Genomic DNA, 13506 nt, shown 5'->3' with positions numbered 1-13506 from the left:
CCTTTGCACGTCCTGACGTATCTTCGCCCTCTAGTTGAGCAATGGCAGCTTGGTTGTCAACATGTAGAGGGAGTGGCTCATGTATCTTCACCCCTATCTCCTTTAAGCATTCCACGATGCCGAGCATTTCTGCCGTCGACTGTGACGCTACCACGAACTCGAATTTCATGGTTGACAATGCTGCGCACGCTTGTTTCTTACACAGCCACGCCACTACCACTCCTGCCACCATGAGTACTCCACCTGTCACCGATTTCCTATCTTGCTTGTTTGAAGCGTAGTCCGCATCACTGAACGCCTCCACTGATATCCCGTAATTTCCTATGGCGTTCGGAGTCGTGTTCATCAAGGACTTTAAGTAGTGTGTTCCTTTTAAGTACTTCGCGATCCTTTTGGCCAACCTCCAGTCTCCCTCGTTTGGTGCGTGTGCGTTCCTCGTCACACGATGTACTGCGAATGATATGTCGGATCTGGTGCATCTCGATATCCATAACAAACTTCCTACTAAATACTGAAAAGTCTGTACTGTCGAACGTCTTGGACTACCAGCATCATTACTTGGCAGTAGGTCACCAGTCGCTTCGCTATCTTGTTTGTTGCCGATCGATGGGTGTACCGCCGCTGCCTTATCCAGCTCAAACTTGAGCAATCTCTCCTGAACCACCTGCGCTTGATCTAGCGCCCAACCGTCCTTCTCGTCGTAGTGAAACGTAATTCCAAGAAACTTAATGACCACGCCCAAATCCTTCAGTTCTACAGCTTGCATGTCTTCGAAGAACTTGTCAACTTTACTTTCGCTCGTTGCCGTCACTAGTATATCGTCTACGTAGATACCCAAGAGCGTTATACCATCGCTTTCCGTCTTGACGTAGAGGCAGCTGTCTGTGTAGCATTAATTGAAGTCTAGCGATACCAAAATACGGTTTAGCAAGTGGTTCTAAAGGCTGCCTGACTGCTTTAACCCGTAAAGTCCCTTTTTCAATATTAATACTAACTCGTATTTGTTCGTGAAGCCCAGAGCCTTGAGTTGCTCCTCCGTAACTCCATTCCTTTCGGAAATAACAGAATGATGATTAATTCTAGCTCCTTATTTGCCTTTACGTAGGCACTTGGTACATCTCCATGACGCGCTTGTACTTTCCAGATTTGAGAGACGACCAAGGTCACCTTGCCGGACACCATTTCCAGCACTGCGGAAAATGTGAATGCATAGTCTACTCCGTCAGATTGTTCGTCGCCACGAGCCACCAATCTGGCCTTGTACCTCTCAATGGTAGCGTGTGTCTTTAGTTTGAACACCCACTTGGTGTGAAAACACCTCGCGCCTAGTGGTTTCTTCGCCACTCGCCACGTATTATTCTGTTCTAGCGCATCAATTTCTTCTTTGATGGCCTGTCTTCATTTGTCAGCACGCGGATCTTTCATCGCTTGCCTGTAGCTTTTTGGTTCGTGGTACGTCCGTCGCGTACCGTGCGCAAGAAAAGTTTGAAAACGTGTTCCCAGCGACAACTAGCTGGCGCATGCAGCTCTTTGCATTGACGTCGTCGACGAAGTGCTCGTACAAGAACGGCGAGATCATCTCGGTAAGCTTCACAATCATTTTTCGGAATGTGGGCAGATTAAATTTGAAACACGCTGGCGACAACATCCCACTTGCCACAGTTTTTAGTGCAGTTAACATCATGAACAGGGTGTCTTGTCCGCCGTACTTGCACCTCTTGCCGCGACCGACATTCCAATGAAGCACCACGAATTCCCCCACCTCCCGCCACAGCCTGTTGACCTCTTCTTCTGAGAAGTTTGTCGTCTGCATGATGGTTTCTCACGAACCGATTGAACACGTGCGACATTGAGTCTTCGGGGTCGTTGTCGTCGTTGGCTGCATCACGAGCAGCGCGTGCACACCGTGCACGTTTGGATTGGGCGGGCTTCGTTTAGTTGGGGAAGGCAAGCAACGCCATGCGCGACTACTTCTTCCGTCAGCTCGCGGGTACGCTTTGGAGCTCGAGCTCAGGGCATCTTGAGAGATGGTAGATTGATAAATGGAGCTTCTGAAAAGCACATGTACAGGAAAGCTGCGTGCGTAGATGAAAGGCTCATAATCTAGATCTGTATGGAGCTTAAGCGAGCTTGACAGCGCTGTAAATGGAGTGGATGTAGGCGATGGCGCCAAAATAACAGCTCTTTGGCGCCAAATGAACGGTAGAAGAGCTCCGTTTGTAGATAGAGCATTACGTACTGAGAAGCTACAAATGTACTCAGCGCTTATCAAAGCTGAAGTTTTTTTCTCCGATATATCCTCTTTCTACTATATAGATCAATCTGACGATACGGGCTAACTTGCGTCGCCTGGGCTAGATCTCTGATGATTTGAATCTTCATTGATGAATAGTTATGTATCTGGAAAGGAGGTCTGTCTTTGACAGTTGTAGTGCGCCTTTCTCTATAATACTTAAATTCCGTTTGTGCGCCGGTTTAAGGTCTGGTAGACCTGACTCTTGTCCTTCAATAAATCTTTTACCCTACGTGTTGTTTCATTTATATTTTCTCATATACATTTCAAACCATTTTCAACCATTTCCAATTTTACAATTTTTCCTTTTTACTATTTTTGCTTTATCCAATTTTACCTCTTTAGGTGGGGCCTCTCTCAGTTCATCTAAAACGAAGCTCCGTATTAGGGCTTTTAATTGTAAACGCTTTGGAGGCTGACTTGAGCATGACCTAGCTAGCTATACTCAGAGCCGAAAGAGAAGTCGTCATGGTAGTCTTCGACATTGTAGTAATGTTCTACAGTACAAGTGCGACGAGACCACACTGAAGAGGGCGTCAGTGAAAGGCGCCTGTACCGGTACCTGACGTTGTCAATTTGACGGATACTGTGCGATGTAGAAATTCAGACTTCAATGCTCGCATAAACACTGGAAACTTTCGAACTTGGACGAACAGAACAGGCCAGACTTCAATCTCGTACGCTCGTTCGACTGGTCGGCGCTTTTGAACTGGAGCAGGGTTACTTAAAAAGAAACTGTGCGAGCCTCGCGCAGATCAAAAAGAAAATAAAACATAAAAAGCAAAAAACATTTACGAGCTACCTCGATAGAATCGTGGAGCTTAACGCTGTTATCTCTACGCGGCTAGCTTCTCGAGACGGTCAGGGTAGCGCGAATAGTAGATGGCCTTATAATTCTCGTAATGCTTGTAGTTCAGACTGTTGGTCAGGTCATCTCCCTTCTTCGCCTGCTCATCGAACTTGAACTTCTTGTAGACATCTTCCGGGGTCTTATCTGCCACCAGCCATCGATTGTACATCTCGTCCTGCTTGGAAGCCTCTTTAGTCAGCCTTTTTAGTTCTTTTTGTTGCAGTGCCTTCAGTTGCTGATCTGCTATATCTTTTTTTGCCTTCAGTTTCTGCTCTGTCTTGGTTGCTTGATCCTTCACTTTCTGTTCGGCTTTGGCTGCTTCTGCCTGCAGCTTCTCTTTGGTCTTAGATAACTTTTGCTGTGTCTTTGACAATTCTTTGGCTTGCTTCGCAACAAGTTTATCTTCCGGAGTTACCTTGCTCCTTGCTGCCCAGTTCAGCTTTAAAAACGAAAGTTCGCTCTTGAGGGCGTCCAAGGCCCCTCTTTCCTCACTTGTCACTTCAGCCGAGCGCAAGAACCGACCCCCGTTCTGGTTAAATCAAACGCGGATGCTGACGCCAAGAGATGGCACTGTATGGTGAAGAAGAAGCCAAGTGCCAGCAGCAAGGTCTTGTACGGCCACATAATGGGAAGATGTTGTAGTCGGTGTTTAGCAGCTTTAACTGGAAGTAGCTCGATGAAAAAAGAAAAATTGGAGTAGGCATCCACCGCCGATACATAACGAGTGGGTCTTGGTTCAAACTGATCGACGCTGAAGGTAGGTAACTCGCGTGTAACTGTATCCAGGAACTGGACAGGAATAGGCAATTGTATAGTGGGTTGCACACTATACAGTGCATCTTGGACTGCATGTTTCCCATCTGCACCGTGCACTGTAATTGGGATTGAAACAGCGCACATGCATTAATACTACTATATTGTTTATTAATACATGTTCCGGTGCAGATACACTTTGAAGCAATGTATTACATGTAAAACAAAAACTACAGTAATAGTTTTTTTTTTTTATCTATATCGAGATGGAGACATATCAGCCAACAGTGATTCGTCGCTGTGGCGCTTGCTGGTCTCAAACCTAGAGCACCGTAACCGCGTGAGGGTCTACTGAAATATACAGTTTTAAACTCTTGCGAGCTTGTTGATAACCAACTAGGCTCGGTTATCGACTGTTTGTATAGTCCACACCATTTTGTTTTTTAGAGCTTAAAATTACTTAGAAATGCTGATCTTTTCCGCCCAGTGAAAAGGCGCGGAAGCTGTTACAGCTACTGAAGTACTGTACTGATTTGCTGGACCCATGATTGTTTGTGTTCCATGACCAATCATGGTGTCGCGAGTCCTAAACTACCGTAAGCCACGGCCTCAGTGCGACCTACGGTCTCAATGCAACAGCGTATAAACCACAAAATCGGGAAAAGAAAAGTCCACAGTAGAACTACAGTAACACTTGTTAGAAAATCTCATCAGATTTTTTTTCAAATCGTCGCATGTGCTGTTGTTGTTAACGGTAAATGCCGAAGTGAGTAGATTAAAGCAATTAAATATGTCCTCAAACTTCAGTGCTCCTGGCCATCCACCAGATTAACCGGTTTGGGACCGGTCCATCCTGGAACGTTCAGCCGGTTAGTGGTGAACTGAACCGTGCAGAGTCGGTGTGAATTAACACTCCCTCTCACCGCTACTGCACGACGTTCGTATTCGTTAAGGATCGCTACTCAGCGGCGTTCCTCTTCTTGATCCCGCTTGCCTCGCGAAGGAACGCTAGCGACTTCGTTCCAAGCGGCTTTGTCAGCATGTCCGCAAGTTGGCGCTTCGTGTCGACGTAGTCCACCTTGATCGTAGCGCGTTCCACATTCTCCCGAATGAAGTGATGTCGGATATCCACGTGCTTGGTCCTAGCGTGATACCCAGCATTACTTGCAAGTGCGATAGCACCTTGATTGTCCTCCCAGACCTGCGTCGCTCCCACTTGCTCGTGACCCATGTCCTTGAGAATAGCACGTGTCCATAGTACCTCTTGCGTACACAGACTCAGAGCCATGTACTCTGCTTCCGCTGAGCTGAGTGCAACCGTTCTCTGGTATTTGGACTTGAACACGACCGGAGCGTTCCCAATCATGACCATGACACCTGATACGGAACACCTGTCGTCAATGTTGCTTCCCCAGTCTGCGTCCGTGAACGCCTCTGCCTTGACACCTTGCGTTCCACTTTGGTAGACGATACCGTGCTGCCGAGTTGTCTTTAAGTACTGCAGGACCCGTATCGCTGCCTTCCAGTGTTGCGTTCCAGGATTTTCCAGGAAGCGTGACAACTGCGTTACAACGTACGCAATGTCCGGTCGAGTGCATGTTGTGATGTACATCAGGCATCCGATCAAGGAACGGTACGGTCTTGACTGCATTTCACGTCGTTCCATCTCCGTGGCTGGCGACATCATCTTCGACAGCTTCATGTTGGATGCGCATGGGTTATCCAACATCTTGGCGTTCTGTTGTTTGAAGCATTCTACAATGTCGTCAATGTACCGAGTTTGCTTGATCATCAGCGTTCCAGCTGCCTTATCATGATCAATCTCCATCCCCAGGATGAACTTTGCCTCGCCAAGCTCTTTCATCTTGAAGGCACTCTTCAGAGCGCCCTTTACTTCGCGAACCTCTTCGCGTGTCTTCGCCGCAATGATCATGTCGTCCACATACAGGCACATGTACACGAATGCGTCCCTGGAACGCTTGACGTAGACACACTGGTCGGCTCCACAACTCTTGAAACCGTTCCGCAGGAACACACGATGGATAGTCTTGTTCCTTGCACTTGCAGCTTGCTTCAAACCATATATGGCCTTTAGCAGCTTGCGCTTCATGCCTTCAGCGTTCTCGAGACCAAGTGGAACGTCCATGTAGACCAAATCCACCAAGCCACTGTTTAGGAACGCTGTGTCAGCATCCAGTTGCTCCATAATGTAGTCGCATGCCACACACACAGCGAGTACAACTCGAATCGAGTTCATGTTTGCAACAGGAGAATACGTCTCAAAAAATTGATTCCAAACTTCTACTTGAACCCTTGAGCTACTAGGCGTGCCTTGTAACGGATAACACGACCGTTCTCGTCACGCTTCTTGGTGAACACCCAGCGACATCCAATGGAACGCGTAGCCGTTCCACATGGAACCAACGTCCACGTTCCGTTCTGGGAATGAGAGTGTAACTCAGCCTTCATAGGCCGACGCCATTCAGCTGCTTCATCACTGGCGATAGCTTCTGCGTACGTGTTCGGCGTATCCGGGACGCCTCCGATGCTGGCCGCGTTTGCCAACACTGCCTCTGCGAGTAAACAGTCTTCATCGATCCTAGGACGCTTAGGAGACGGCGGTCCATCACTACCTCTTTCAGACTGGCGTTCCACATCGTCATCGTAGCCGTTCCCAAGCAGAAACACCGGTTCCCGAGGTCGGGTTGAGCGTTCCGTTTCAGGATGTAAGATTATCCGGTCCTCTTGGAACGCAGGAGGTTGTGAGCGGTACGTTGCCAGCTCTAGTCCACTCGAACGGCGTTCCTCCGGTGCGGGTAGCTGTGGTAGCCCGGCGTTCCGTTCCGGTTCAACATCGTCCATCTCAATGTCTTGAGCAGGTTCTTCCGCTTCTTCCATCGGTTCATCTTGAACAGACTGTCGTTCGACTTCTGGAGCTGGAACCACGGTATCGTCATTGTTCCTTGTCACATGGATGATCGTTCCAGAAGCTGGCGACGGCGTGTCATAGATACCGCCCACCTCTCGTCCAGCTTTACCTATCGTGACACCTTGACCTTGGATGCATCCAAGTCGTAGACACGATACCCTTTTACGTTCTCTGCGTATCCGAGGAACGTGTACCTGAAGCTCTTGGGTTCCAATTTCGTTATCTTCACGTCATCCACGTGAGCGTACTCTTGTGATCCAAACACGCGTAGGTGTTCCATCCGTGCCTTCACTTGGAACGCCAACTCATATGACGTGACATCCGAGTTGGATGTGTTCGTGGAACGGTTGATAAGGTTCACTGCAGTACTCACCGCTTCAGCCCACCACTCCGTCGACATAGACTTGTAGTGTAGCATGCTTCGTGCCTTCTCCATGATGGTACGGTTCATGCGTTCCGCAACACCGTTCTGCTGAGGGCTGTATGGAACGCTGCGTTGATGCACGATGCCATTCCGCTGACAGAGCTCCAATACCGTCTTGTTTACAAACTCCGTTCCATAATCGGAACGCAGGCACTTCAATCGTTCCCCCCACTGATTTTCATACAGCGCCTTGAACTCCTTCAGCTTGCTGCCCACCTCACTCTTGCTCTTCATGAAGAATGTCACGACATACCTTGAGTAGTCGTCTACAAAGGTCAGCACGTACTTGGCACCCCCCTTTGAGAGCGTTCTCATTGGTCCCATAACGTCTGTGTGTACTAGTTCCAACACACGCGTTGTCTTCGTCAGTGATCGTGACGGGAACGCCGTCACGGTCTGCTTTCCCTTCATGCATCCACCGCACAAAGTCTCGCACCCCCTTCTTACTGGCGGGATACCGGTCGTGGAACGCTGGGTCTTCGTCAGTGCGTCCTTGTTGGGGTGACCCATGCGAGCGGGCCAAAGCTCCCACTCGCTGTCAGGACCGGCGTATTCCACGAAACGGGCCTCCTCCTGCTGACAGTCCAAAAGGAGCGCCTTACCGACCTTCTTCCCTGACGCTATTGCAGCGTTCCGTCCCCAAATTACACAACTGAAACGCTGGAACTCCACACTCATACCGCGTTCCGCGAGCTTCCCGACTGAAAATAAGCGTCTATCGAGCCCGGGGATGTGGAGCACGTCCACCATACGGATGCGTCTACCGTCCAAACCAGTCAACTTGACCGTTCCAGTTCCTGCGACGTGCAGCTTCTTGCTGTCTGCAATCGTCACCTCCATGTTAGTGTCCAACGACTTGTACTCAAACAGGTCGTTCCGGTGAGGGGTCATGTGCGACGTCGCACCGCTATCAATCAGCCACCCGGCCGAGCGTTCCCCACCAACTGCAAACACTGCATCGTATTGGCTACCCTTCTTCGTAACAGGACAGTCCCGCTTCATGTGGCCCACGTGGTCACAGTTGAAGCACTTGCCCTTGAAACCAACGTTCCGCTTCGGAGCGTTCCACTTTCGACCGTTCCCTCGGCCGTTTCGGAACTTGCCTGCGTTCCCATTCACTTGGAACGCCTTCTCCGTGGTTTCCTTCTTCTCGAGTCGCTCATACGCCTTCAACAGCTTCTCCTTGGCCTCGATGAGCGTCACACCCTTGGCGTTCTCCACGATAGACGATATGAGCTCGTATTCGGCGGGGAGGCTGCTCAGCAGTACCACCAGCTGACGTGCCTCGTCCATGGGCTCTCCCAGCGTCTGCAAACCGACGATCAGCTCATCGAACGCATCCAGATGCTTGGCCATAGACGATCCGCTCTCCATCTTGAACTTGTGCAGTCGACGCGTCATCGTCACGCGGTTGTGGAGCGTGGTGCGATTGTAGAACTCGCGGAGCGTTTCCCATGCTTCCATGGAACGCGTCGCCGACCGGATCTTGGTCTGGTGCTGAAGTTCCACACCCTGGGCGATGATGCCAAGCGCCTTGGCATCGTTGACGAGCCACGCCTCTGTGATCTCGTTCTCAGGCTTGACGACTTGAATATGCGCAAGCAAGCCCTTTCTGGCTAGCGTCATGCGCATATTGTATTCCCAATGGAAGTAGTTCCCACTCCCGAGGAGGACTTCGGCACGCTTGGTAGTCGTCATGGTCTTGAGCGTTCTTGCGTGGAGCGTTCCGTTTCTTGAGCGTTCCTGCGTGGAGCGTTCCGGTCGAGTTGAGGTTGCGGCTGTTAACCTGTTGTTGTTGTTAACGGTAAATGCTGAAGTGAGTAGATTAAAGTCAATTAAATCTGTCCTCTAAACTTCAGTCCCGGAGAGTTAACAAGTGATACCAAGTGGAGCGGGGCTGCACTAGCTTTCACGTCAGAGGAAGACGTTCAGCTCAAAGCGTCACTAATACTAAGTCCCATATCCAAAGGAGCTTACAGCCCAAGACCAGGGCTCAACGCTAACACCTTAACTTTTATGCTTCAAAATTAGAAGTCTTTTATTTACTATTATTGCGGCCAAACCGCCTACATATCTGTTTAATTATCTAGCATAGTTTAACATTATCAATTGCATAACGTGTGACTTTCAGCCAACGTACTGAGCGATCTTATTAGCTCTCCTACTTAGGTACTAAGCATTTGTTACTCTCCGGGTACTCCGTACCCTTTGTGTTCCACACCAAGTAATTCCGTTACACCTGCCATAGGGGCATCATGATACTCGTATATGATCCGCCTACGCAGATCATAATTATTCGGCACGACGATGCGATCCGCATCGTCGTCCACTGCGTCGTAAAGCCGTGTCCTTCGTGCACCCGATATCGGAGTGCATGAGCTCGCAGATGTGGCGACATGACACGTCGGAAGGTGCTAAGACAAAGTCTAGCAGATGTTTCGAGTCTACGTCACTCGTATATGCGTTCTTCACGTCGTTGATCAATGTCGACGACGGAACACTTAATCGTTCGACGCTAATTCGATTGACGTGGGCTGTCTTAACAGCTTAATCAGGTCGACGCGACAACGCGTCGGCCACCACATTCAACCTTCCATATTTGTACTCAATCTGAAAATCGTACTCCGCTAAGAACGATAACCATCTCGCAATTCGTTCCGAGATGTACGGAGTCTTTACTGCTGTTTGTAGTGAAGCGTGGTCGGTGTAGACCATAAACGGTCTACTCCCATGTAAATCCACTCGAAACTTCTCAAGTGCATACTTCACGGCAAGGAACCCCTTGTCATGTACAGGGTAGTTAAGCTCAGCTGACGCAACTGGTAGTAGACCACAAGATCACGGCCCTCGTGATCGTGCTGCATCACAGCGCATCCGATCGCAAATTCGGACGCGTCACACATTGGTCCGACACTACCAAGACTGGCTTTTGAATGGGGTCCGGAGGCTGCAGCGTAAGGTGCTGCCTCAACGGTGGGTTCGGATGCACCTCGTGGTGCACGCTCTAAACTGACAGGGTCATCGCATTCTGTCGCGTTGCGTCCGAAGTGTACACGTGTACGCCTTTCTCAGTTGGTCACTGGGTCATGCCGCTCAAGCCACGGCATGCCCAATACCAAGCAGAACCTATCGTCTAGGATCAGGACGATGCGATCTTCCACAAATACCCGATGTTTGTACGAGAAGCACACGCGTACTACGCGCTTTTCCGGTCTTACGGTGTTACCATCCGAACCTCAATATTACTGCGATGTGTTTTAACTTCCTCGAAGTTCCGCTTCGGGCGATTTTCCAGTCGAACAAAGTTGTTCGGCGCACCTGAGTAAACCAAAGCACGAAGAGAGCCAGCTCTCTTCGACGCCATTTTCAGGATGATAAGATTTGGCTTGTCATTTTGATTCTTGCAGCGAGAAGCCCTGTCGCTGGGGGCTGTCCTCATTGTCGCGTGTCCGTTGTAGACACGCGCGACTGCAATACCAGTAGGGCGCCTCGCCTACTTGTTCTGCACGGCTTTTTATTGTACGCGGCAATGCTCGGAATCGCCACGTTGGCCCCTGGTCGAGTGCACAGGCGCTCTGCACTCAGGCGCAAAGTGTCCAGTGTACCCACAACGGAAACATCGCACTTGTCCCCAAATACGCCGTTGGCGTCAACAGCAGAAGCATTCGAGAGTTCCAAAGGCTCTGGCGCACCGCTATCAGCATCGGCCATGCCATCCTTGGCACTCTCGCTTGCAGCTTAGCCTGCTTTAGGTTAAACCCCTCTTGCATCGCAAGAGTAATCGCAGCTTCGAGTGTACTTGGGTACACTCGGAAGAGATAGGTCTTAACCGACACATCCTTCAAGTCCTTCACGAACGTGACAACCTTTGTCGCCTCGTCGATCGGAATGGTCACGATGTTCGAGATTAAGTACCGCGCACGTTGGGCGTAAGCAGGAACGGCATGCTTACCTTGCCGCAGGTCGTGAAGCTCTGCTCTCGACCGGAACCCATTCTGAGGGGGATGAAACGCTTGTCTGAGCTCCTCCTTTAAAATGATCACATACGTGCTTAAGTACGTATAATCTGTGAGCCGGCGGCCATACGCCCAGCCCCTTGCGCGTCCGCCAAGGCATGACATGGCGAACGCAAACTTCGACGGTTCGTCATTGATATGACGAGCCGCTGTGTCAGGTTGTGTTCGACAAGCCATCAGAGAAGAGTCTCGCCCTCTTTCCCCACCTAACGGCTCCGTGCAGTTTCAACGACCGAAAGCACGGTGTTGTCCCGGACAACAGTTTTGTTGCAGCAGCTTCGTGCTGCTCGCTCACGATGAATCCCAGAGCGCACCGTGTTGCTCTGTCGGCGACAGCGTACGTATCATTGTCGATACAGCTGCCCCGCCAATGACTGTTAACAGTATTTGGAGAGCTCCCCACTCTGGATCCACCAGATGGGGATAGTCTGCACGCACAATGTTCATGGTAGGAGGATTCGAGCTAGGCATGGATGGATTACTGTCCGTGGGTTGGTTCTCCGCCCCGTGTTCGTATTCCATAGGATCTCGTCAGCTAGCGGACGGCTACAAATTGCTATCAGATGTAATGGGCCTACTTCCAACCCAGGACGTCGGCTAACACGTTGGCGCACGTGTATGAGGAAGCGTAAATTGCGTTTCACTTCGATTAACTGAACTTTCGCTCCAAAGCATAGATTTATTTAAATAGGAAAGCAAAGCCGATTCCCGGTAAAAATGACAGCTGATGTTTGTTTGGGTTGGGCATTCCTCCTAATCTATAATTTTAATTGAAAGGAATATATTAACATTGTTGACCGAATCCTACTAAACAAATTGAATTAAGACAATGATTTTTAACCAATGAGTGCATTGGATGCATGCAGACCAACATTCTGTCAAATGTAGACATTGGTGTAGCTCACACCAATGTGAAAAACCTCTTTCGTAACCAAGTGGCTATGTGTAGCCACTTGCATTTAGCTCCGTTACAGGTATTCGCTACCATGTTGTTGATCGCAACAGTCAGCTGGGGCAAGGTTTGAACATGTCCGCATCCATATAATTGTTTGGAACCACTAGTATCTGCCGAAGGTCACCGAAGTTACCAATTTATCTCCTCCATATGGATCGCCGAGCACTCATAATATCATGATATCACTGATGGGCCTGTACGCGATGTTTGCTGAATCGTCTTAATTATTCAAATTGACGTAAATCTGTAATTATGTCTTCTTGTTCTGACAGGATAGTATGAGCACCATTGAATTACTTACCCCCTTATTTCTGACAGAGTGGCGCAGATCCTCCAAGCTTGGCTGCCGTCGAAACGGCGTGAAAAAGAAAATATCCAATGCCAGGAATATCACCAACGACTTCGACAGAAGCTGCATTTACTCCAGACCCGCACAGAACACCTCAAAATCGACAGTAACGAAGCTCACTATTTTGTCCAAGTCCACCAATCAAGTGATTTTGCTGCATCTCTTGACATCTTAGCAAAACCTTTGACGAACGTAAAACCTTCAGAGTTTAATAGCGTTTGGTTGGAAAATAAGATCAGCTCATTTGAAATTTGCATAGAATCGATACCTACTGTTGGTGTGCGCTACATACACCGAATTAATCCCGACAGGTCTACTACTCGTAGCACTACCTGGAAGAATGTTGCTCAAACTATTTTCTTTGTTTTTAGACGTAATCGAGCGGACGTTTTATTTAGCCGCATGAGATAATTCATATATATCTTGGTGTGGTAAGCTTGGAGCGTTTAAGTTCTCGGCACACTATGGGTACCAGACAACAGCGATGGTTATCATGCACAAAATATGCCAACAAGCTATTGCGTTTTTAGCAATATTAAAATATTGCTAATATTGAATATTTTCAAAAGCGGGGGTCTGAAAAATTAAATATTAGATTGCAAAACGTTTTACGGCGAAAAAAATCATTTCAACATGCTCGATACCAATTACAAATTTTTAAATTGAAAAGAAACAGAGTATTGTTTGACTGCCTGTATTTAATTAAAATTTGTACTTCTCTTGGAAACTAGACTCCTCGACAGACAGTAATAATCATTGCAATACGACTTCGCTCAATAATCAATTATTTTAGTGAGCCAATACCGTAATTATTGTTTCAATGATTTTATCCCTGCAATACACGACCGCCTAAGATTGCATACATATTTTAGAATTGAAGTCGCAAAACATAGTCTAAATCATTTCTGCTATGAGTTTCATGACGAGCTCGGCTCCG

Source organism: Phytophthora infestans, genomic scaffold (assembly GCF_000142945.1).
Source record: "Phytophthora infestans T30-4 supercont1.21 genomic scaffold, whole genome shotgun sequence".
Lineage (NCBI taxonomy): Eukaryota > Oomycota > Peronosporomycetes > Peronosporales > Peronosporaceae > Phytophthora > Phytophthora infestans.
This window is presented reverse-complemented; position numbering follows the sequence as displayed.